At 50.1% G+C, this 21,632-nt stretch overlaps 2 pseudogenes; both read left to right on the forward strand.

The window, feature by feature from the left end:
- The first annotated feature begins 1,169 nt into the window (after positions 1-1,169).
- On the forward strand, positions 1,170-1,728 carry LOC105716763 (MARCKS-related protein-like; annotated as a pseudogene).
- A 14,940-nt stretch (positions 1,729-16,668) lies between these two features.
- LOC105716772 (ADP/ATP translocase 3-like) lies at positions 16,669-18,075 on the forward strand (annotated as a pseudogene).
- Positions 18,076-21,632: the final 3,557 nt, after the last annotated feature.

Below are 21,632 nucleotides of genomic sequence, written 5' to 3' on the forward strand. Positions count from 1 at the left end.
GAACCTAAGCACACACTCTATGGGTCTTGAGCCCTCAGCCTTGGTCTGGGATGAACTCCATCAGCTCTCCTGGAGCTCCAGCTGGCCAGCCACAGATCTGGAGACTTCTCCATCTCCAGGGGAGGTCATGCCCTAATGCCTTACTGAGCATCCTTAGTAGAATAAAATCAGTATTGGGGGCTAGGGGGTCAACCTCAAACAACCACCACATTTACTGCCAAGCCTGTAGGTTTTAAAAAATTTGTTTCCTAATTTGCATAGAGTAAAACTTACTCTTTTAGCATATAGTTCTCTGGGTTTTGATAAATGCATAAAGTCATGTAGCTACCACTGTCATCAGAATTTGAAACACTTTCATTTCACCCCAAAAAACTCCTTTTGCAGCCTTTTTGTAGCCAAACTATCCTCCTCCCCTGAACCCCCAGCCCCACACCAGGAACCCCTGAACCGCTGATCTGTTCTTCCTACAGCTTGGCCTTTTCCAGGTCGTAGCATACATGGAATTATACAGAAGGTCACCTTTGAGTCTGGCTTCTTCCATTTAATGTAACACATTTGAGATCTGTCCATATTGTTGAGTGTATCAATGAGTTTGTTTGTATCACTGCTGAGAAACATTCTGTCGCAGGGATGTACCAAAGTCTGTTTATGCAGCCCTCAGTTGGAAGATAACTGGGTTGTTTCTAGTTTTGGATAATTATAAATAAAGCCACTATATACAGGCACATCCAGCTTTTACACGAACATGTTTCATTTCTCTTGGGGTCCAATACCCCAGGCGTGTGATCACTAGGTTGTATGGAAAGAGTGTGTATAAGAAGCTGCCAGACTGTTTTCCAAAGTAAGCATAGCATTTTGTATCCCCCCGGCAATGAATGAGAGTTCACAGATCAGTGGTTCAGGTATTCCTGGTGTGCAGCTAGGGCTTGAGGGCTGGTGGATAGCTTGACTACAAAAAAAGGCAGCACGAAGGAATTTTTGGGGTGCCATGAAACTGTGTCAAATCCTGCTGACAGCGGTGGCTACAGAGCGAAGTGTCAGTGACAATGAAAGTGCTTTGAGATTCTGGCGCGCGGAGCGGAGGTGCAGCTCGGCTTCCCCTGGCACCCCTCCGCCGGCCGGGCCGACCCCGCCGTACCATCCCCTGCGCCCCCCAGCAGACCCCCATCATGGGTAGCCAGAGCTCCAAGGCTCCCCAGGGTGACGTGACCGCCGAGGAGGCCAACGCCCAGGAGAATGGCCACGTGAAAAGCAATGGTGACTTATCCCCCAAGGGTGAAGGGGAGTCAACCCCCGTGAACGGAACAGATGAGGCAGCTGGGGCCACTGGCGATGCCATCGAGCCAGCACCCCCTAGCCAGGGTGCTGAGGTCAAGGGGGAGGTCCCGCCCAAGGAGACCCCCAAGAGAAGAAGAAATTCTTTCAGGAAGCCTTTCAAATTGAACGGCCTCCTTCAAGAGAAACCGTAAGGAGGGTGGGGGCGATTCTTCTGCCTCCTCACCCACAGAGGAAGGGCAGGAGCAGGGGAGATCGGTGCCGCTGCGGCGAGGGCGAGGGCACTGCCCAGGAAGGGAAGGCTGCTGCCACCCCGGGGAGCCAGGAGCCCCGGGCCAAGGGGACAGAGGCCAGTGTGGCCTCAGAAGAGGCAGGGCCCAGGCTACAGAGCCGTCCACTCCCTCAGGGCCGGAGAGTGGCCCTACGCCAGCCAGCGCTGAGCAGAATGGGTAGCTAGGTAGGGGCAGGTGGGTGATCTCTAAGCTGTAAAAACTGTGCTGTCCTTGTGAGGTCACTGCCTGGACCTGGTGCCCTGGCTGCCTTCCTGTGCCCAGACACTGGGAGGGGCCATTGCCTCCTCCCAGCCACGTTCTCTTTCCTCCTCTCCCTCCTGTGGATTCTCCCATCTGGTTTGACACAGTTTCATGGCACCCCAAAAATTCCTTCGTGCTGCCTTTTTTTGTAGTCAAGCTATCCACCAGCCCTCAAGCCCTAGCTGCACACCAGGAATACCTGAACCACTGATCTGTGAACTCTCATTCATTGCCGGGGGGATACAAAATGCTGGTTCTCCTCTTAAGGTCAGTTGAAGATGGTCCCTTACAGCTTCCCAAGTTAGGTTAGTGATGTGAAGTGCTCCTGTCCCTGGCCCTACCTCCTTCCCTGTCCCCACCCCTGCATAAGGCAGCTGTTGGTTTTCTTCCCCAATTCTTTTCCAAGTAGGTTTTGTTTACCCTACTCCCCAAATCCCTGAGCCAGAAGTGGGTGCTTATACTCCCAACCCTTGAGCGTCCAGCCTTCCCGTTGTTTTTAGTCTCTTGTGCTGTGCCTAGTGGCACCTGGGCTGGGGAGGACACTGCCCCGTGCAGGTTTTTATAAATGTCTTACTCAAGTTCAAACCTCCAGCTTGTGAATCAACTGTGTGTCTTTTCTGACTTGGTGAGCAAGCGTTCGGCTTCGGGGTGCGGGGAGGTCTGTAACGTGAAACAGTTCTTGTCTGTTTTTCTCCCATTGTTGTAAATCACTTTTAACGGCCAAACCCCAGATTTGTACTTTTTTTTCTAACTGCTAAAACCATTCTCTTCCGCCTGTTTTACTGTAACATTTGGAAAAGGAATAAATGTCGTCCCTTTAAAAAAAAGAAAGAAAGAAAGAAAGTGCTTTGTGAAGAGTGAGGGTACCTCACAAGGCGCCCAGGCCGGAGGAGTCAGAGGAGGTATTCGGCATTTCTTTTTTTTTCTTTTTTTGGAGACAGAGTGTTTTTTTTGGAGACGGGCTGGAGTGCAGCGGCACCATCCTGGCTCACTGCAACTTCTGCCCCCTGGGCTCAAGTAATTCTCCTGTCTCAGCCTCCCAAATAGCTGAGATTACAGGTGCCCACCAACATGCCCAGCTAATTTTTGTATTTTAGTAGAGAAAAGGTTTCACCATGTTGGCCATGGCTGGTCTTTAACTCCTGACCTCTGGTGATCTGCCCGCCTCGGCCTCCCAAGGTGCTGGGATTACAGGTGTGAGCCACTGAGCCCTGTCCAGAGGGCACATTTCCAAACTCCAAACTCCCGTGGGCTCCTAGCCAATCCTCCTGGATGGGGACAGCATGCTTCCATTTCCAGGTGATTTGCTTCTCCAGAGGGGAGACAGGGAAATATCCTCCCACTTGTTTTGCAAATGAGGGCACAACACTGCCTCTCATGGTTGAGCCAGCCCGGCATTAGACAGTAGGATCAAGAGCAAGGTTCTGCAGCTCATACTTTATTCCTAAGTTCACAGAGCAAAATGAAGTGGGATCATTGGAGCATTCTTGTGCTACGTGACAAGAATGAAGCCAGTGGAAACACCCAAATGTTCAATCAGAATGTCAGAGCCGGCAGGGGCCTTAGCAATTTTGACTTAAGAGATGATAACCTATGACATGCCCAGTCCCCAGGACTCCTTCAGCCTTACTGGGCTGCCCTAGGTGAAATAAGATCAGCTCTTTTAGCACGTGGCCTCCCAGAACACAGGGCAGCATCCCACCACAGGTAGGATGGGACGGCCTCAATCCGTGGTAGCCTCATCCGCAGAGACAGACGTGAAGCCACGCTGCTGCCTGCCCCGCGGCCAGAGATCCCACCTCCTGGTTTACACTCCCCGAGCCTTTGCTTCATTCATTTCAGTGCCCATTTCTGAGGCACCGTCACATTTCAAACGTGCTGAGAATACGTTTAGTGAGAACTCAGACATACCGCCTTTTAAAATAAAACAGAAGGGACAAGCTAATTATATTGCTCAGCATTTTGTGGTAAACTTTTTTTTTCTTCTTTCTTTTCTTTTTTATTTTTATTTTTATTTTATTTTATTTATTTATTTTAACTTTTTTTTTTTTTTAAGTAAAACACTTTCCTAAATGGAGTAATCCCTTGAGATGCAAATCCTCATTTATACGAAGTTTCCCAAAGGGAATTAAAGAGAAAATCCCTTATACAGAAAAGAGACAAAGCAAGCGAGAAGTGTTTTCACGGAATTTTTGAAAGAGACACTCGTTCTGAGGCTGAATTGCAGATATTTTAAGGGTACAGCGTTTTATGCCAAACGTAATCCTTTTCTACATTTTTGATAATGTATTTCTGTTTTTTCCCTTTTTGCTTATTTCTCACAAATGCCCACATTCCTCATTCTGTTGTCTTTCACAAGTGCAATATTTAAATAAGCAAGAGATTTTCTCTAAATGCACCTCATCGTCTGCTGGTTCTCAGTCCCTGGTCTTGCTCTGTGAATACCCGCCTCTCAAGTGGGAGCTTACACGTGATGGGTGCTTGCGGCCTGTATCCTCGTGGGTCTTTTCTGCAATCTCTGCAGCCCAGGAGGAGGATGGGGAGAACGTCAACCCCCCTGCACTGCATCGTCAGAAGTGGGGTCTGGCTGGACATTTGCATTCAGAAGGGTCCCCATGGATCAGAGCAGTGATCCCTGATGGCTGATGTTTGCTGGCGCTCACTCCACTCCAGACCACATGCCAAGCAGGGTAGGGGTCTCACTGCATTTAACCCTCACAACACTCAAAACAGAGGTATTCTCACTCACTTTTACAGATGAGACTTTAGACACGAAGGAACGTGTGAGGGGTCTCATGGCTATCGGCTATTAGAAGGGATAGAACTTGAATGTGGACTCAGGTTTGCCAGCCCTGAAACTCAGCCCTCCGGCACCTGGTACCGGGTGCACTGGGAGACATCACGAGGCTCAGAGACACTACCCGTCCTAGAGCAAGGTCTGCACCCCCCTTCTCGGCACACTGCGGGGCGGGCGCAGGCTCTGTGTTTTCAGTTAAGTTCTGTGTGAGTCAGGGTCCTGGTGGGAAAAAGGGGACACACTCAGATTAGGATCGTTTGTGGAGGCTTTCCTCAAAAGGCTGTTTGTAAGGGTAAAGGGAAGGGAAGGCAAAGAACAAGAGAAAACGCACAGAGCCGTTACTCCCTGAGCCTGAAGGGGACGGGGTAGAATTGGCTACTGGAAGCTGGGAGGAGAGTGTGGGAATAGCCACCTTTAGAGCAGCTGGGACCTTCAGGAGAGAGTCACAGCCCGAGAAGACCCACAGGGAGGTGACCAAGGGATTGCATACTTGGACTGGATACTTGGATTGCATACTGGATCCGCACTGGATAAAGCCCTGCAGGAGTGAGTGAAACAGCCACCTAGGTCTGCCTCCCAGGGCACAGCTATGGAGAGCCCTAAGGGCAAATAGCAGAAATCCAGCACAAGTGCAATGCCTCTTGCAAAGCACCCAGCCCGTGCTGGCTCCGGGCTGAGTGTGCAAAAGTGAGGAGACCACGCTACCGCCCTTGAAGATCTTAGAGTCTTGGAGGAGTGGGGTAGATGGAGGAGGTGTTCACTCGGCTAAGGACTAAACCAGCAGGTGCAAGCTGTGGACGATGCTCCTGCAGAAGCGTTGGGTGTGCTGTGTACGCCTTGAAGGGCCACACCTGAGTTGACCTGCCTCGCCTCCTGCTGCTGTCGACAACGTGAAGGCAAACTCCTGGGGTCTTTCTTTTTGAGATAAAATAAGTATAATTCTCTTGTATTAAATGCTTATTAAATAAAGTCTAATTTAAAAGCTAGGAAGAGAAAAGAGAAGTCATTCATCTTCCCATCCTCCCAAGACAACAGCTGGGAACGGCCTGGTGGAGCCTTCCAGCTGCCTTCCTCTGAGCCTTCTCCCTGCGCTTACGGCGAGAGTGGGATGCAGTGCTGAATTCTGAGTTTCGGATTGAGCATCATCACAGCATTTTGCCGCGGTATAACAAATCCTTGGGAAGCAGAGTTCTTGAGGGTAGCATAATATTCTGCTGTACGAATCCTGGCACACATCATCCTATCCTGCAGTTTAGATGCTTAGGTTATCTTCCATTGTATTAACATTACAGAATGCTATAATTAATCGCTTTGTGTATAAAGACTTTTTTCACGTTTCAGATTATTCTTCCAGAATCATGACCCCCAGATAAAGTTACTATGTGGCGAAGAACCTAGCACCGGACCAGCCACAGAAGAGACACAACTTTGACCATAACTGCTGTTGTCGTTCAGTGGTGAATATTCTCCCCCAATTTATAGCTGGCCCAAAGACCTCCCTCTAGAACACCATTAGAATATAATGCGAGCTATTAACTGGTAAATGCTATTTAAATCTCATTTTAAAAAGCAGAAGAAAGAGCTGAAATCATTTTAATAATATATTTTATGTAACCAATTCTACCCAAAATATTATTTCAACATGTCATCAATGTAAACATTATTAGTGAGACAGTTTACGTTCTTTTCCCATGTAAACCTTCGAAATCTGATGTGTAGATTTTTCGCTGGCGACACAACTCGATTCAGACCACCCTCATTCCCAGTGCTCCGTGGCCACACAAGTGGCTGATGGTGATTGCGGGACACTGTGGGTCTAGAGCAAGGGGTCCACCAGAGATTCTTGCCACTGCTGGCATCATCACCCAGCCCTCAAGTCCAGCCACCTCTTAATGCCTCCCTGCCTTGCTTACCAGCCTTTTGGACTGACAGTGAGTCAGGTGTAACATGATTTCCACACTTGGGCATTCTTACCTGTTGTCCTCCCGCCTGCCTTGACATTAGCTAATGACAGCATCCCCTCCATCCCAGGGCGTCTGGCCCTCGTTCATTCAGAGATATTTATTGTGCACTTCCTGCATGGTAAGCCCTGGGCCTGACCCTAGGGATACAGTGGACAAACATAACTTTCTCATAAAATGTAGCCACAGAACTTGTCCATATTCTGGCCGGGCGTGGTGGCTCACGCCTGTAATCCAAGCACTTTGGAGGCCAAGACGGGTGGATCACCTGAGGTCGGGAGTTCAAGACCAGCCTGACCAACATGGTAAAACCCCATCTTAATTAAAAAAAAAAAAAAGAACTTGTCCATATTCTTAGGGCCTAGAGGGGGAGATAGACTTTAATCAAATCATCACACAAGTATGTAGTTTCAAGCTGTGGTTAAGTGCTATGAAGGAAACATACATTTAAAAATGCTAACCCTTGGCCAGACATGGTGGCTCACACCTATAGTTCCAGCACTTTGGGAGGCCGAGGCAGGTGCATCAGCTGAGGTCAGGAGTTCGAGATCAGCCTGGCCAACATAGCAAAACCCCGTCTCTACTAAAAACACAAAAATTAGTCAGCGGTGGTGGTGGGTACCTGTAGTCCCAGTTACTTGGGAGGCTGAGACAGGAGAATTGCTTGAAGCCAGGAGGCATGGGCTGTAGAGAGCGGAGTTCTCACCACTGCACTCCAGCCTGGGCAACAGAGACTCTGTCTCAAAAAAAAAAAACAAAAACAGTAATGCAGCAGAGGGCAGCTCATTCATTCATTCTCATGTTCGTGCATCAGCTGTTACTGAGCGCTCTGTGGGGTGTCAGGCACCACCCCGCACTATGAGAAAGGTAAGGCCAGCCTTGTCTGGTTTGCCAACTGGACACGTGTTCCCAGGAAGATAACCACCTAAAGAAGGGAAGAGAGGGGTGGAAAAAAAACCAATGCCAGTAGAACTCCTTTTCTGGTTCCAAAAAATGGCATTGTTCATGGTAGCTGATGCTTCGAGCTCATGTCCAGTCGGGAAGCACAAGCCCCACATGGACACAACGTGAACTCCTCAAAGCTGGCCAGATCAATGAAGCAGAGGCAGCAGCAGAGCTGTGGCATGGAGAGAGGCCGGTTCTGGGGACAAACTGTGCCCTTTAGCTTCTATCCCCGGAAACAGGACTGAGACCCTCCCTTCAGCCTTCAGTCCCTGGGGATGGGTTAATTCCAGCAGCATCTGCTGTAACTTAGACATCAGTGTCTTCTCCATCAGCTCTCAGATATAACTCTGATGTATAAAGCTAGATGAAAATGAGATAAAAATTGGCAGAGGTCGAAGACGGTCAAAGTAGTCCAAACATAAGGTAGACTATTGCTCCCTTTATGTCATTCTGTGCATTTTGGGAAAATAAAATTACAAGTCTCCCTGAGATTTTTTCACTGGGAATGAGGTATTAGTCATTGGTTTTCCATAGACCCCCAAGGTTCCCAGCTGGGAGGAGCGTGGTAGCCGCGGTTTCTGGTGCAGACCCCGCATGACCTCACACGTGGGCAGTGGCGACGTGAATGTGTCTTGTGACTGCAGCAGCCGCGCTGAAGACGGTGCTGCCTTACACGGTTTGCATCACACGTCTCAGTGTCTGCTTGGCTTCATCTTCTTATTCAATCTTCGCAAACCCATGCATGTAGCATTTATTGTCACTATCTGATAACTTGAGGAAACAGGCTTCAAGAAGCCACATTTTCAGTAAATGTCAGCGTGCCTACTGGGGGCTGGGACGCAGAAGTGAGTGACACAAGCACCCGCTCCTGGAGCCTCGCCAGCGTGAGAGAAAATCATCAAGTGGAATGACTAAATGCAAAGGATAAGTAAGGGTAGAATTAACTGTGAAGAACAGAAGCAGGATAAGGGAATAGAAAAGCGGGGGAGCGTGAGGAGCCAAGGGAGGACTTTAACAAGGAAATCTGCTTTTTTCTTTTTCTTTTTTTTTGAGACAGGGTCTCACTCTGTCACCCAGGCGAAAGAGCAGCAGCACAATCACAGCTCACTACTGCCTCAAACTCCTGGGCTCAAGCAATTCTCCCACCTCAGTCTCCTGAGTAGCAGGACCACAACTGTGCATCACCACATCCAGCTTATTTTAAAAATCTTTTTGCAGAGACAAGGTCTCACTTTGTTACCCAGGCTGGTCTCAAACTCCTGGGCTCAAGTGATCCTCCTGCCTCGGTATGAGCCATGGTGCCCAGCCCAAGATATACCTTTTTAAAAGATGGAGAAGGCTGCCATATGGAGTGTTATCTTAGGGGGACCAGGGAAAGATCTGAGGGATCAGTTGGTAGGCTATGCCTCTTGTCTGGGCAAGACACTGCACTGGCTTGGGTGGGGTGGTGGCAGGGGCGGCGGCAGGGGCGGCGGCAGGGGCGGCGGCAGGGGTGGTGGCAGAGGCGGCGGTAGGGGTAGTGGCAGGGGTGGTGGCAGGGGCGGTGGGGTGAAGAGCTGGGATCTATTCTGAAGACAGGATGTCTATGAGGGTTCTCAATTTCTCCTCCTCCAGTGCTCTTCCAGAGCCCACCACCACCTGCCTCCAGTGCACCAGAGTCTGGAGCAAGCTGCTTCTCTGGAGGGGGATAAAGGCAGAGGGGCTACCTGGGGAGATGAAACAGCACCAGCAGGAATCAGGGGTTCCAGAGAGGAGGACACCTGGCCGTGTGCTGCGTGTGTGTGTCAGTTGCGATGCGCATGATCATCTTTGGTATCATTTTTTCCAAGTAACTGGAGAAGTTCATTTCTAGTTCACTAATGTCTGTTCCTTCGTTAAGCTCCTCTAGTCTGGCTTTTGTCTCTGCCACTCCTACCGAAACCACTCTGCTCAAGGCTGTGGTCAATGTCTCCATTGCCCAGCCCTGGACTGTCAGAGCTGCTCCAGGACAGATGCACCAGACGCGTGCATTTCCTGATACAGCGGAATCTCGGTGGGGGCTTGGTGTCCACCTGCCTGGTGCTCTGGGATGAATTTCCGCACAGATACAACCTCTGTGGGTGGAGGCCAGGATGAGGCTCATGCATCTGTAAAGACAAGCCTTCCATCTGTTTTCTGATGCAACCAAAATGCTTCAGGACTTGGCTTATCTGAGAGGTTTTTTTTTTATTGTTTCATAATTGAGATTTTATTGGTTGAGGATCAGTACAGGCATTTCAATTTGTACACAAGTTAACAGGTGAGTGGAGGTAGGATCCTCAAAGTCCTGGGCTTCCCCCAGCTCCGCTTCACGGCCCCAGAAGAGACTCCATGGGTACACTTTGAGTCACCTAGACTAGATGATTCTTACAGCTTCCTGTCCCAGTTGAATATTCCAGGGCCTCTTGAGAAACAGGAAAAGGTCTTGTTAAGCCAGAATCCCAAATAGAACTCAACTACCCAGGAAGTTTACACGGCCCTAATTAGACCCTGCAAGGGACGGGCGGCACAGGAGTGTGGAGCGGCGGTGGGCGTGAGGCTTTCCCTGCTGCCTGCTCCTCACTGCGTTTCCCCCTTGCTCACTCCCCGTGCAGGCGGCTCCAGGACTTGCTCAATGCCTGTCTCCCCTGAGGAGAACGCAGGCTCTTGAGGGCAGGGCGTTCTCTGTTGCCACAGGCTGTGTCCCCATCACCTGTCCCGTGGCGGCATCATCACAGCTCACAGCAGGTGCTGAATAAACATTCATGAACTTGGGAAACACCTCACCATGCAGGATGAGAAAGGCCATCCTCTCCCGGAGACATGCACTTTCCTGTGTCACAGGCCATGCAGTGATGTACAGAAGGCTGGCTTCTGCAGGAGCGAGGAATCAACCGAAATGCCCATAACAGCTGACGGGATAAAGAAAATGCAGTTCACAGGCTCCATGGAATACTATGCAGCCATAAAAAAAGGAGATCACGTCTTAACAGAAACATGGACAGACCTGGAGACCAGAATCCTAAGTGAAATAACTCAGGAACAGAAAACCAAATTCTGCACATTCCCACTTATAAGTGGGAGCTAAATGATGAGAACACACAGACACAAAGAAGGGAACAACAGACACTGGGGCTTCCTCAGGGTGGAGGGTGGAGGGAGGGAGAAGAGCAGAAGAAATTACTATTGGGTACTAGGCTCAGTACCTGGGTGATGAAATAATCTGTATAACAAACCCCCGTGACACGAGTTTACCCATATGATAAACGTGTACATGTGCCCCTGAACCTAAAATAAAAGTTAAGAAAAAAAAAGGTTTTGTGGAGGGGCGCAGTGGCTCACGCCTGTAATCCAAGCACTTTGGAGGCCAAGGAGGGCGGATCACCTGAGGTCGGGAGTTCAAGACCACCCTGACTAATGTGAAACCGCTTCTTTAAAAAGAAAAGAAAAAAAGGTTTTGCAATGATAAGAAAAAGCTTGCTTTTTCATTCCCCTCCAGCTGCTAACTAACGGGGAGGCCCTCCTTCACTCGGGGAAGCGAAGAGGAAAATTAAGGGCTTCCTGGCGACGAGGCAGTTTGTGAGAAAGCGTGGCAGGCTGTGCGGGAAGTGGTATTGGACGGTATCACACACCGACTTCTCATCGCTGCTGCCTTTCTCATCAGTGACACGTGTTTTCAGAAAGCCTTGTCTTCATGTACACAATGGACCATAATTACTGCAAAGGCCCACTGAGACCTATTTCTTTCTTTCTTTTTTTTTTTGAGACAGAGTCTCACTCCGTTACCAGGTGTCAGGCTGGAGTGCAGTGGCGTGACCTCGGCTCACTGCAACCTCCGCCTCCTGGGTTCAAGCAATTCTCCTGCCTCAGCCTCCCGAGTAGCTGGGACTACAGGCACGCACCACCACGCCCAGCTAATTTTTTTGTATTTTTAGTAGAGACGGGGTTTCACCATGTTGGCCAGGATGGTCTCGATCTTTTGACCTCGTGATCCACCTGCCTCGGCCTCCCAAAGTGCTGGGATTACAGGCGTGAGCCACCGCGCCCGGCCCACTGAGACCTATTTCTGAAAGTGCATTTGTTTTTGTCGGGTTTGTCAAAGATCCGTTGGTTGTAGGTGTGTGGCATTACTTCCGAGGCCTCTGTTACGTTCCGTTGGTCTGTATCTCTGTTTCGGTACCAGTAAACTGGACCCCTTCCTTACACCTTATACAAAAATTAAGTCCAGATGGATTAAAGATTTAAACCTAAGACCTAACACCATAAAAACCATAGAAGAAAACCTAGCAATACCATTCAGGACACAGGCACAGGCAAGGACGTCATGACTAAAACACCAAAAGCATTGGCAACAAAAGCCAAAATAGACAAATGGGATCTAATTAAACTTAAGAGCTTCTGCACAGCAGAAGAAACAATCATTAGAGTGAATCGGCACCAACAGAATGGGAAAAAAATTTTTGCAAGCTACCCATCCGACAAAGGGCCAATATCCAGAATCTACAAAGAACTGAAACAGATTTACAAGAAAAAAACAACTTCACCAAAAAGTGGGTGAAGGAAATGAACGGGCACTTTTCAAAAGAAGACATTTATGCAGCCAACAGACATATGAAAAAATGCTCATCCTCACTGGTCATTAGAGAAATGCAAATCAAAACCACATTGAGATACCATCTCCTGCCAATTAGAATGGCGGTCATTAAAAAATCTGGAGACAACAGATACTGCAGAGGATGTGGAAAAATAGGAACACTTTTACACTGTTGGTGGGAGTGAAAATTAATGCCACCATTGTTGAAGACAGTGTGGCGATTCCTCAAGGGTCTAGACATAGAAATTCCCTTTGACCCAGCAATCACATTACTGTGTATATACCCAAAGGATTATAAATGGTTTGATTACAAAGATAGATGCACACGTATGTTCACTGTGGCACTGTTTACAATAGTAAAGACTTGGAATCAATCCAAATGCCCATCAAGGATAGACTGGATAAAGAAAATGTAGCACATATACACCATGGAATACTATGCAGCCATAAAAAAGGATGAGTTCATGTCCTTTGCAGAACATGGATGAAGCTGGGAACCATCATTCTCAGCAAACTGACACAAGAACAGAAAACCAAACACCGCATGTTCTCACTCATAAGTGGGTGTGGAACAATGAGAACACATGGTCACAGGGAGGGGAACATCACACACTGGAGTGTGTTGCGGGGTGGGAGGCTAGGGGAGGGATAGCAGGGGGTGGGTACGTTGAGGAGGTACAACATTAGGAGAAATACTTAATGTAGGTGACAGGGGGATGGAGGCAGCAAAGCACCATGGCATGTGTATACCTGTGTAACAATCCCGCAAGGTCTGCATATGTACTCCAGAACCTAAAGTATAATAATAATAAATAAAAAGTGCATTTGTAAGAAGCTGATCAAGTCCACATAGGCCCCGTCCCACACTAACCAGCCTCTGGCCAGCGGTGCCCTCAGGCTGGGGCCGCCTCATGTGAGCAAAGCCCCCAGGAGCTTGGGTGGGCCCAGGCATGAATCAACCCACCACTCCAAATGTGTCATTACAAGGTCAGAGGACTGATCCTCTGTAGCAAAGGGGGCGCTGGGGTCCCAGGCTCTCTCCCTCCAGCCCCGAGAAGGCTGGGGGTTCCCTGGGGAGAGCTAGGAGTCTATGGTTGAGCCAGGACACAGAAGACAGGTGTGGGCTCTGGCAGACTAGTCTCGTGTTTGGCCACCAGCCCCACACAGCACACAGGTGCATGCTGTCACCCGTGGGTGTGTGCTGTCACCTGTGCAGATGGGAAGCCCAGACTGATTGGGTCTGGGGCCCCCTGACTTTCTGTGCCACCTAAGCACTGTACACGGGCCGCTTGGGCCTCATCCAGGAGCACAGCCCCATCCTGGTGACACTGGAGTCCGGACAGGTGGTTGGAAGCACTGATTCTGAGGCCGGCTGTGTGGAGTTAGTGAAGTGCTCAGTGCCACCGTTTCACCATCTGCCTGCCGCTGCCCTCTGCTCCCGGGTGGGCTGTCGAGGTGAGGGGCAGGTCTACAATTTGCCTCCCTGCCCCTACTGTTGGCCTTTTCAAGGGCAGCTTCAGGGAGGAGGCTGGTGCCCACCAGCTGGCTCTGAGGGCACTGGAGGGAGGGGTACTCGCCAGCCCATCGCACCAAATATGCTGTTCCCTTTAACTTGCTCACAGGATGCCCAGCTTGGGCTCCCAGGGTGTGGCTGTTGGCACCTGAGGCCCACAGGCCACAAAGGTGGGGGCCTCAGCCCAGCCTAGGAGAGCCCCCCCCTTCACCCTCCCTGGGACCTGACTACGAGCAGCGTGCCCGAGGTCTGAGGCCCTGGCTCCTGAGCACAAGAAATGAGCCTGCATGTCCATCAGAGATGCTGGGAGACTCAGAGAAAGCTCATCCCTTTCTCCCACTAAACCATCCAGCCCCTCCCACTAAACCATCCAGCCCCTCCCACTAAACCATCCAGCCCCTCCCACTAAACCACCCACCTCCTCCCACTAAACCATCCACCCCCTCCCACTAAACCATCCACCCCCTCCCACTAAACCATCCACCTCCTCCCACTAAACCACCCACCTCCTCCATTAAACCATCCACCTCCTCCCACTAAACCATCCAGCCCCTCCCACTAAACCATCCAGCCCCTCCCACTAAACCACTCACCTCCTCCACTAAACCATCCACCTCCTCCCACTAAACCACCCACCTCCTCCACTAAACCATCCACCTCCTCCCACTAAACCATCCACCTCCTCCCACTAAACCATCCAGCCCCTCCCACTAAACCATCCAGCCCCTCCCACTAAACCATCCAGCTCCTCCCACTAAACTATCCAGCTCCTCCCACTAAACCATCCACCCCCTCCCACTAAACCACCCACCTCCTCCCACTAAACCACCCACCTCCTCCACTAAACCATCCACCCCGTCCCACTAAACCACCCACTTCCTCCACTAAACCATCCACTTCCTCCCACTAAACCACCCACCTCCTCCGACTAAACCACCCACCTCCTCCACTAAACCATCCACCTCGTCCCACTAAACCACCCACCTCCTCTACTAAACCATCCACCTCCTCCCACTAAACCATCCACCCCCTCCCACTAAACCACCCACCTCTTCCACTAAACCATCCACCTCCTCCCACTAAACCACTCACCTCCTCCACTAAACCATCCACCTCCTCCCACTAAACCACCCACCTCCTCCCACTAAACCACCCACCTCCTCCCACTAAACCATCCACCTCCTCCCACTAAACCATCCAGCCCCTCCCACTAAACCATCCAGCCCCTCCCACTAAACCATCCAGCTCCTCCCACTAAACCATCCACCTCCTCCCACTAAACCATCCAGCCCCTCCCACTAAACCATCCACCTCCTCCCACTAAACCATCCACCTCCTCCCACTAAACCATCCAGCCCCTCCCACTAAACCATCCAGCTCCTCCTACGACCCATCCACCCCCTCCCACCAACTCTTCCACCCTCTCCCACTGACCTGTCCTCATTCCTTTGCCCACCTCACCTTCCATTCTCCCTCCTGGGTTATCTTCTGAATTTCTTCCCCTCTCCCTGCCATCTCCCTACCCCTCCCTCCCTCTCTGTTTTCCTCCTCTTTTCCCTGTTCTCTTGGAAGAATCTCCATCCCTTTCGCCCAGCACGAGAGCTAGGCTAGCCACATCACTCAGTAGCTTCTGTGGTCCTCTCTGGGCCTCGGGCTCCTCCTCTGTGGATGGGAATGATACAGGTACTGCCTTGAGGGTAAAGTGCAATGATGCATCAATGGGCTTGGCACATGGTGGTGTTTCCTGACCCTCTTCGAGGGTTCCCACTCCTCCAGGGGGCTGTCTAGCTGTGAGCTGGGCCAGTGGCATGGTGGCGAGTCTTCAGGGGGGCTCTGAGTGTGTCCTGGTCAGCTGGAGGAGCTCTTTCATCCTGTGACCTTGGCAGGTTCCCAGAATCTCTGGGCCCCAGTGGGAAGGCAGAGCTCCTTCTCCCCAAATTCTCATGCGACCAGTCAGTCCACACAGAGCCCTCAGCACAGGGCCCCAGGCTGTCAGCATGGGCTGCCCTATCATCAGCCTCTAGCCTGTCAGCTGGAGGAGCTAAGGCCCAAGTGGCCAGTAGATGGTGCTAGAGTGGCACAGAAAGCCAGGGGGCCCAAGACCCAGACAGACTGGGCTTACCCGCTTCATAGGTGACAGGAGGCACCTGTGTGCTGTGAGGCTGGTGGCCAAACTTGAGACTGGCCTGCCAGAGCCCACACCTGTCTCCTGTGTCCCGGCTCAGCCACAGGCTTCTCGCTCTCCCCAGGCGATGCTCATTGTGCAAGACACGTTCACATAGCCACAGCTGACGTCTGAGGTCACGCTGGGCGTCTGCACCAGAAACAGCAGCTACTGCGCTCCTCCCAGCTGGGAACCCTGGGAGTCTGTGAAAAGCTAATGAGTAGTGCCTCATTCCTGATGAGAAAGTCTCAGGGAGATTTGTAATTTTATTTTTTCCAAGTGTACAGAATAGCATAAAGCAAAAGGAGCAATAGCCTACATTGTATTTGGACCACTTAATTTATTTGTTTTTTAGATGGAGTTTTGCTCTTGTTGCCCAGGCTGAAGTGCAACGGTGTGATCTCGGCTCACTGCAACCTCCACTTCCTGGGTTCAAGCAAGTCTCCTGCCTCAGCGTCCCAAGTAGCTGGGATTACAGGCATGCGCCACCACACCCAGCTAATTTTGTATTTTTAATAGAGACAGGGTTTCTCTATGCTGGTCAGGCTGGTCTTGAACTCCCGACCTCAGGTGATCCACCTGCCTCCGCCTTCCAAAGTGCTGAGATTACAGACGTGAGCCGTCGCACCTGCCCAGACGACTACTTAATTTGTAAAAAATAGGTTCATGTCCCCAGAGGCAGAGGTTGCAGTGAGCCGAGACTGCGCCACTGTACTCTAGCCTGGCGACAGAGGGAAACTCCGCCTCAAAAAAGAAAAAGAAAGAGGTTCATGTCTGGGAGGAGATGGAATAATGGAGTTAAACACATGAGATTCTTTCGGTCCGGGCGGCGGCAGGGCTGATCCAGCGACACCTTCCCTTCACTCTCCGCGCCCGCTCTCCAGCTGCCCGCCCCGCCACCATCACCATGACGGGACAGGCCATCTCCTTCGCCAAGGACTTCCTGGCCGGAGGCATCGCCGCCGCCATCTCCAGGACGGCCGTGGCCCCGATCGAGTGGGTCGGGCTGCTGCTGCAGGTCCAGCGCTCGGGCAAGGAGATCGCCGCCGACCAGCAGTGCGAGGGCCTCGTGAACCGCACGGCGCGCATCCCCGAGGAGCAGGGCGCGCTGTCCTTCCGGAGGGGCCACCTGGCCAACGCCATACGCTACTTCCCACGCAAGCCCTCGACTTCGCCTTCAAGGGTAAGTATGAGCAGATCTTCCCGGGGGCCGTGGACGAGCGCACGCAGCTCTGCAGGTACCGGCGGGGCGGCCGGCGCCACCTCCCTCTGCTTCGTGTACCCCCTGGATTTCGCCAGAACCCGCCTGGCAGCCGGCGTGGGCAAGTCGGGCACCGAGCGCGAGTTCCGCGGCCTGGGAGACGGCCTGGTGGAGATCACCAAGTCCGACGGCATCCGCGGCGCTTCCCAGGGCTTCAGCGTCTCCGTGCGGGGCATCGTCATCTACCGCGCCGCCTACTTCGGCGTCTCCGGCACGGCCAAGGGCGTGCTGCCCGACCCCAAGAACACGCGCATACATGCAGAAAGGCGTACATGTACACACAAACACATGCACACAAATGCACCCACATGCACACACTCAAACACATGTACATCTGTTGTGAGGACCAATCCATTGTGACCCGATGTTTTTGTACCATACAATAAAAATGCACTGCTAGAAAAACAAAGTGAAAAACCAAAGTCCGGCCGGGCGCGGTGGCTCACGCCTGTAATCCCAGCACTTTGGGAGGCAGAGGCGGGTGGATCACGAGGTCAAGAGATCGAGACCATCCCGGTCAACATGGTGAAACCCTGTCTCTACTAAAAACACAAAAAATTAGCTGGGCATGGTGGCGCGTGCCTGTAATCCCAGCTACTCAGGAGGCTGAGGCAGGAGAATTGCCTGAACCCAGGAGGCGGAGGTTGCGGTGAGCCGAGATTGTGCCATTGCGCTCCAGCCTGGGTAACAAGAGCGAAACTCCGTCTCAAAAAAAAAAAATAAATAAAAATAAAATAAAATAAAATAAAATAAAATAAAGAACACGCGCACCGTGGCGAGCTGGACGATCGCGCAGACGGTGACGGCCGTGGCCGGCGTGGTCTCCCGCCCCTTCCACACGGGGCCCCGGCGCGTGATGACGCAGTCGGGCGCAAAGGAGCTGACATCATGGACACGGGCACCGCCGACTGTCGGCGGAAGATCTTCAGAGACAGGCGGGCAAGGCCTTCAAGGGTGCGTGGTCCAACGTCCTCCGCGGCATGGGGGGGCGCCTTGGTGCTGGTCCTGTACGACGAGCTGAAGAAGGTCATCTAAGGGCGCGGCGGTCACACGCGCACACACATACACACACATGCGCACACACATACACACACGTGCGCACACACACGCGCGCGCACACACACACACAACCACGTAGAATCCTCAACCGAGCGGACCACCGACCTTCCAGAAGTTCCAGTCTCTTTCCCAGCCGGACCCTGCCTGTAGACGGCCAGGGAAGGTTCTAGAAAAGGGGGCACACTGTGATCCAGACATCGGCACCCGATTCCATGCCTTGATCGCGGGGGGAGGGAACCATGGAGTCCTCTCGGGCCCCAGGTGAGACACCCCAGTGCTCAGACCTGCAGTCCAGATGCTTGTAGGACCCAAGCCGTGTTTTACTGTTTATTTAAAACAAGAGAACCATGTCTTCTGTTTCTAAAAAAGCAAAAACAAAAAGAAAAAACACACATGAGATTACAGGTGGCTCTCATCTGTAATCTCAGCACTTTGGGAGGCTGAGATGGGCGGTTCATGAGGTCAGATCAAGACCATCCTGGCCAATGTGGTGAAACCCCATCTCTACTAAAAATGAAAAAAATTATCTGGGCGGGGTATGGTGGCGCGCACTTGTAATCCCAGCTACTCGGGAGGCTGAGGCAGGATAACCGCTTGAACCTGGGAGGTGGAGGTTGCAGTGAGCCAAGATCATGCCACTGCACTTCAGCCTGGGCAACAGTGTGATTTTCTATCTCAAAAAAAAAAATAATAATAAAATAAAGAGAGAAATCATGGCTGAAAATTTTTCATACTTGGCAAAAGATAAACCTACAGATTCCAGAATTGAGAGACCCAAAAGAAATTATTTTATTAATTGTTATTACTATATTATTATAGTTTTCAGAAGTTTAATTATGATGTGTCTTGGTGTGGATTTCTTTGGAGAAAGAATCCCAAAGTTCTGGGATTACAGATGTGAGCCACCATGCCCAGCTGTTTTTGTTTGTTTGTTTGTTTGTTTTGTTTTTGAGATAGAGTCTCACCCTGTCACCCAAGGCTGGAGTGCAATAGCATGATCTTGGTTTATTGCAACCTCCGCCTTCCAGGTTCAAGTGATTCTCCTGCCTTAGCTTCCCGGGTAGCTGGGATTACAGGTGTGCACCACCACTCCCAGTGAATTTTTGTATTTTTAGTAGAGACAGGGTTTCACCATGTTGGCTAGGCTGGTCTCAAACCCCTGACCTCGTGATCTGCATGCCTCAGCCTCCCAAAGTGCTGGGATTATAGTCATGAGCCACTGCACGTGGCCCTGGTTTGTTTGTTTGTTTTAATTTTTTAAATTTATGTTTTATAGAGACAGAGTCTCATTATGTTGCCTAGGCTGGTCTTGAATCCCTCAGCCTCCCAAAGTGCTAGCATTACAGGTGTGGGAAGTAGAAAAGTTTCTTTTTAAAGTTTTCTTTTTTGTTAAAGAATAAGTGTGTTAGTAGCTTTCTTAGGCCCTATCCTATGTAGCTGTTAGAAATGCCGTGTTTACAGGCGTGTAGTACACTCTATGTCCTTGTACTTTAATTAAGATATCTGTGCTGTACGTGCTCACAGGCATGTCATGTCCCAGCTCGCCATTGCTCTTACCTGTTTAAAAAGGTTTATGTTGCTAGCCAATTGGGTTTTAGTTTAAATTGTGAGGTCTGACTTCAGCTACTGGAGATCAGACACAACAAACACTGAGGATGACCCCAAATGCGTAAAAAATAAATGTGTGTTTTCCTTTGTTCTTTGTACTCTTGGGCGCTTTGACTACCAGAAGTACCCTTCCTGCAGTCCAGGAAGTAAAAATTGCGTTGCTAAAAGAGCCTTTGTCTCAGTGTTAATTTTTCTTTGCGGCACCGAGCATCTGTTTCCAACGTCTATTTCCAACAACAGGCATGAGTCACTGCCCAGCCTCGCTCTTTTTTTTTCTTTTTCTTTTTTTTTCTCTCAAACACTGTTCAGATCGCTCTTTATGTTTCATGTCTTTAATTATGTGAGTTCACCAATGTCGTGTAAATGGAAGCTTGCAGCGTGTGTCCTTTTGAGTGGCTCCGTGCGACGTTCCTGTGACTCATCCCTGTCGTCGTGGGTCTTGGTCGCTCTCTTTTTACTTGCTGAGTGAGGGCTTCGCTGTTCGAGCGCATCGCACCGTGTTTAAGCATTTGTCCGCTGAAAGGCGTCTGAGTAGCTTCTAGTTTGGGGATGTTATGAATAAAACTGCTGTAAACATTCATGCACAATTTTCCCCACAGAAATAAGTTTTCATTTCTCTGTGACAAAGCCCAAAGAATATAATTACTGAGTTGTGTGGTAGCTCCACTTTCAGTTTTGAAAGGAATTGCCAAACCGTTTTCCGGATTGGCCGTGTCACTTTACATTCTCGCTGGCAATCTGAGAGTTAAGCAGTCTCTGCATCCTTGCCCGCATTGGGTGTTATCACTATTGTTTATCTTGGTCATTCTAATAGGTACATAGTGATACCTCATTGTGGTTTTAATTGGTATTTTTCTAGTGACTCATGACGTTGAACTTTTTTAGGTGTTTATTTGCCAGCTGTATGTCCTCTTTGATGAAATTCCCATACATACCCTTTGCATATTTTCCGATTAGATTGTTGGCGTTTTTAATGCTGAGTTCTGAGAGTTCTTTATATATTTGATTTGATTTATTTATTTATTTGAGATGGAGTCTTGCTCTGTTGCCCAGGCTGGAGTGCAATGGCATGTTCTTGGCTCTCTGCAACCTCTGCCTCCCAAGTTCAAGTGATTCTTCTGCTTCAGTCCCCTGAGTAGCTGGGATTACAGGCAGGTGCCACTATACCTGGGTAATTTTTGTATTTTTAGTAGAGACAGGGTTTTGCCATGTTGGCCAGGCTGGTCTTGAACTCCTGACCTCAGGTGATCAGCCCACCTCGGCCTCACAAAGTGTTGGGATTACAGAGTTCTTTATATATTTTTAGATACAATTCCTTTGACAGATATGTGACTTGCAAATATTAACTCCCAGTCTGTAATTTGTCTTCGCATACTCCCACCAGTCTTTCACGGAGCAAAAGTTAATTTTGATGAAGTCCAATTAATTGACGTTTCCTTTTATGGATGGTGCTTCTGGTGTCAGGTCTAAGAACTCTGCCCAGACTGGCAGAACTCTGTCTGAAGATTTTCTCCTATTTTTTTTTCTTTTTTTGATGTCCTATAATTTTACATTTAAGTCCAAGATCCATTATAAGTTAAAAATTGTAGAATATGGGAAGGTTAGTTCAGGATTTTTTTCGTGTGGGGTTTTCGCCAGATGAATGTATAATTGCTTCAGCACCACTTATTGGAAAGGTGACCCCTTTTCCTCATTGAGCTGCTTTCTTCCTTCTTCAAAAATGAATTGAAAAAGCCACTCGAGGTGGGCTATGCCTGTAATTCGCGCACTTTGGGAGGTAGAGGCAAGATGATTAATTGAGGCCAGGAGTTCGAGACCAGCCTGGCCAACATGGCAAAACTCCGTCCATACTAAAAATACAAATTGGGGCTGGGCGAGGTGGCTCATGCCTGTAATCTCAGCACCTTGGGAGGCCGAGGTGGGTG

This window comes from Aotus nancymaae, unplaced genomic scaffold (genome assembly GCF_030222135.1).
Source record: "Aotus nancymaae isolate 86718 unplaced genomic scaffold, 86718_ANA_hifiasm-v0.15.2.pri h1tg000015l_1, whole genome shotgun sequence".
In the NCBI taxonomy this organism is placed as follows: Eukaryota; Metazoa; Chordata; class Mammalia; order Primates; family Aotidae; genus Aotus; species Aotus nancymaae.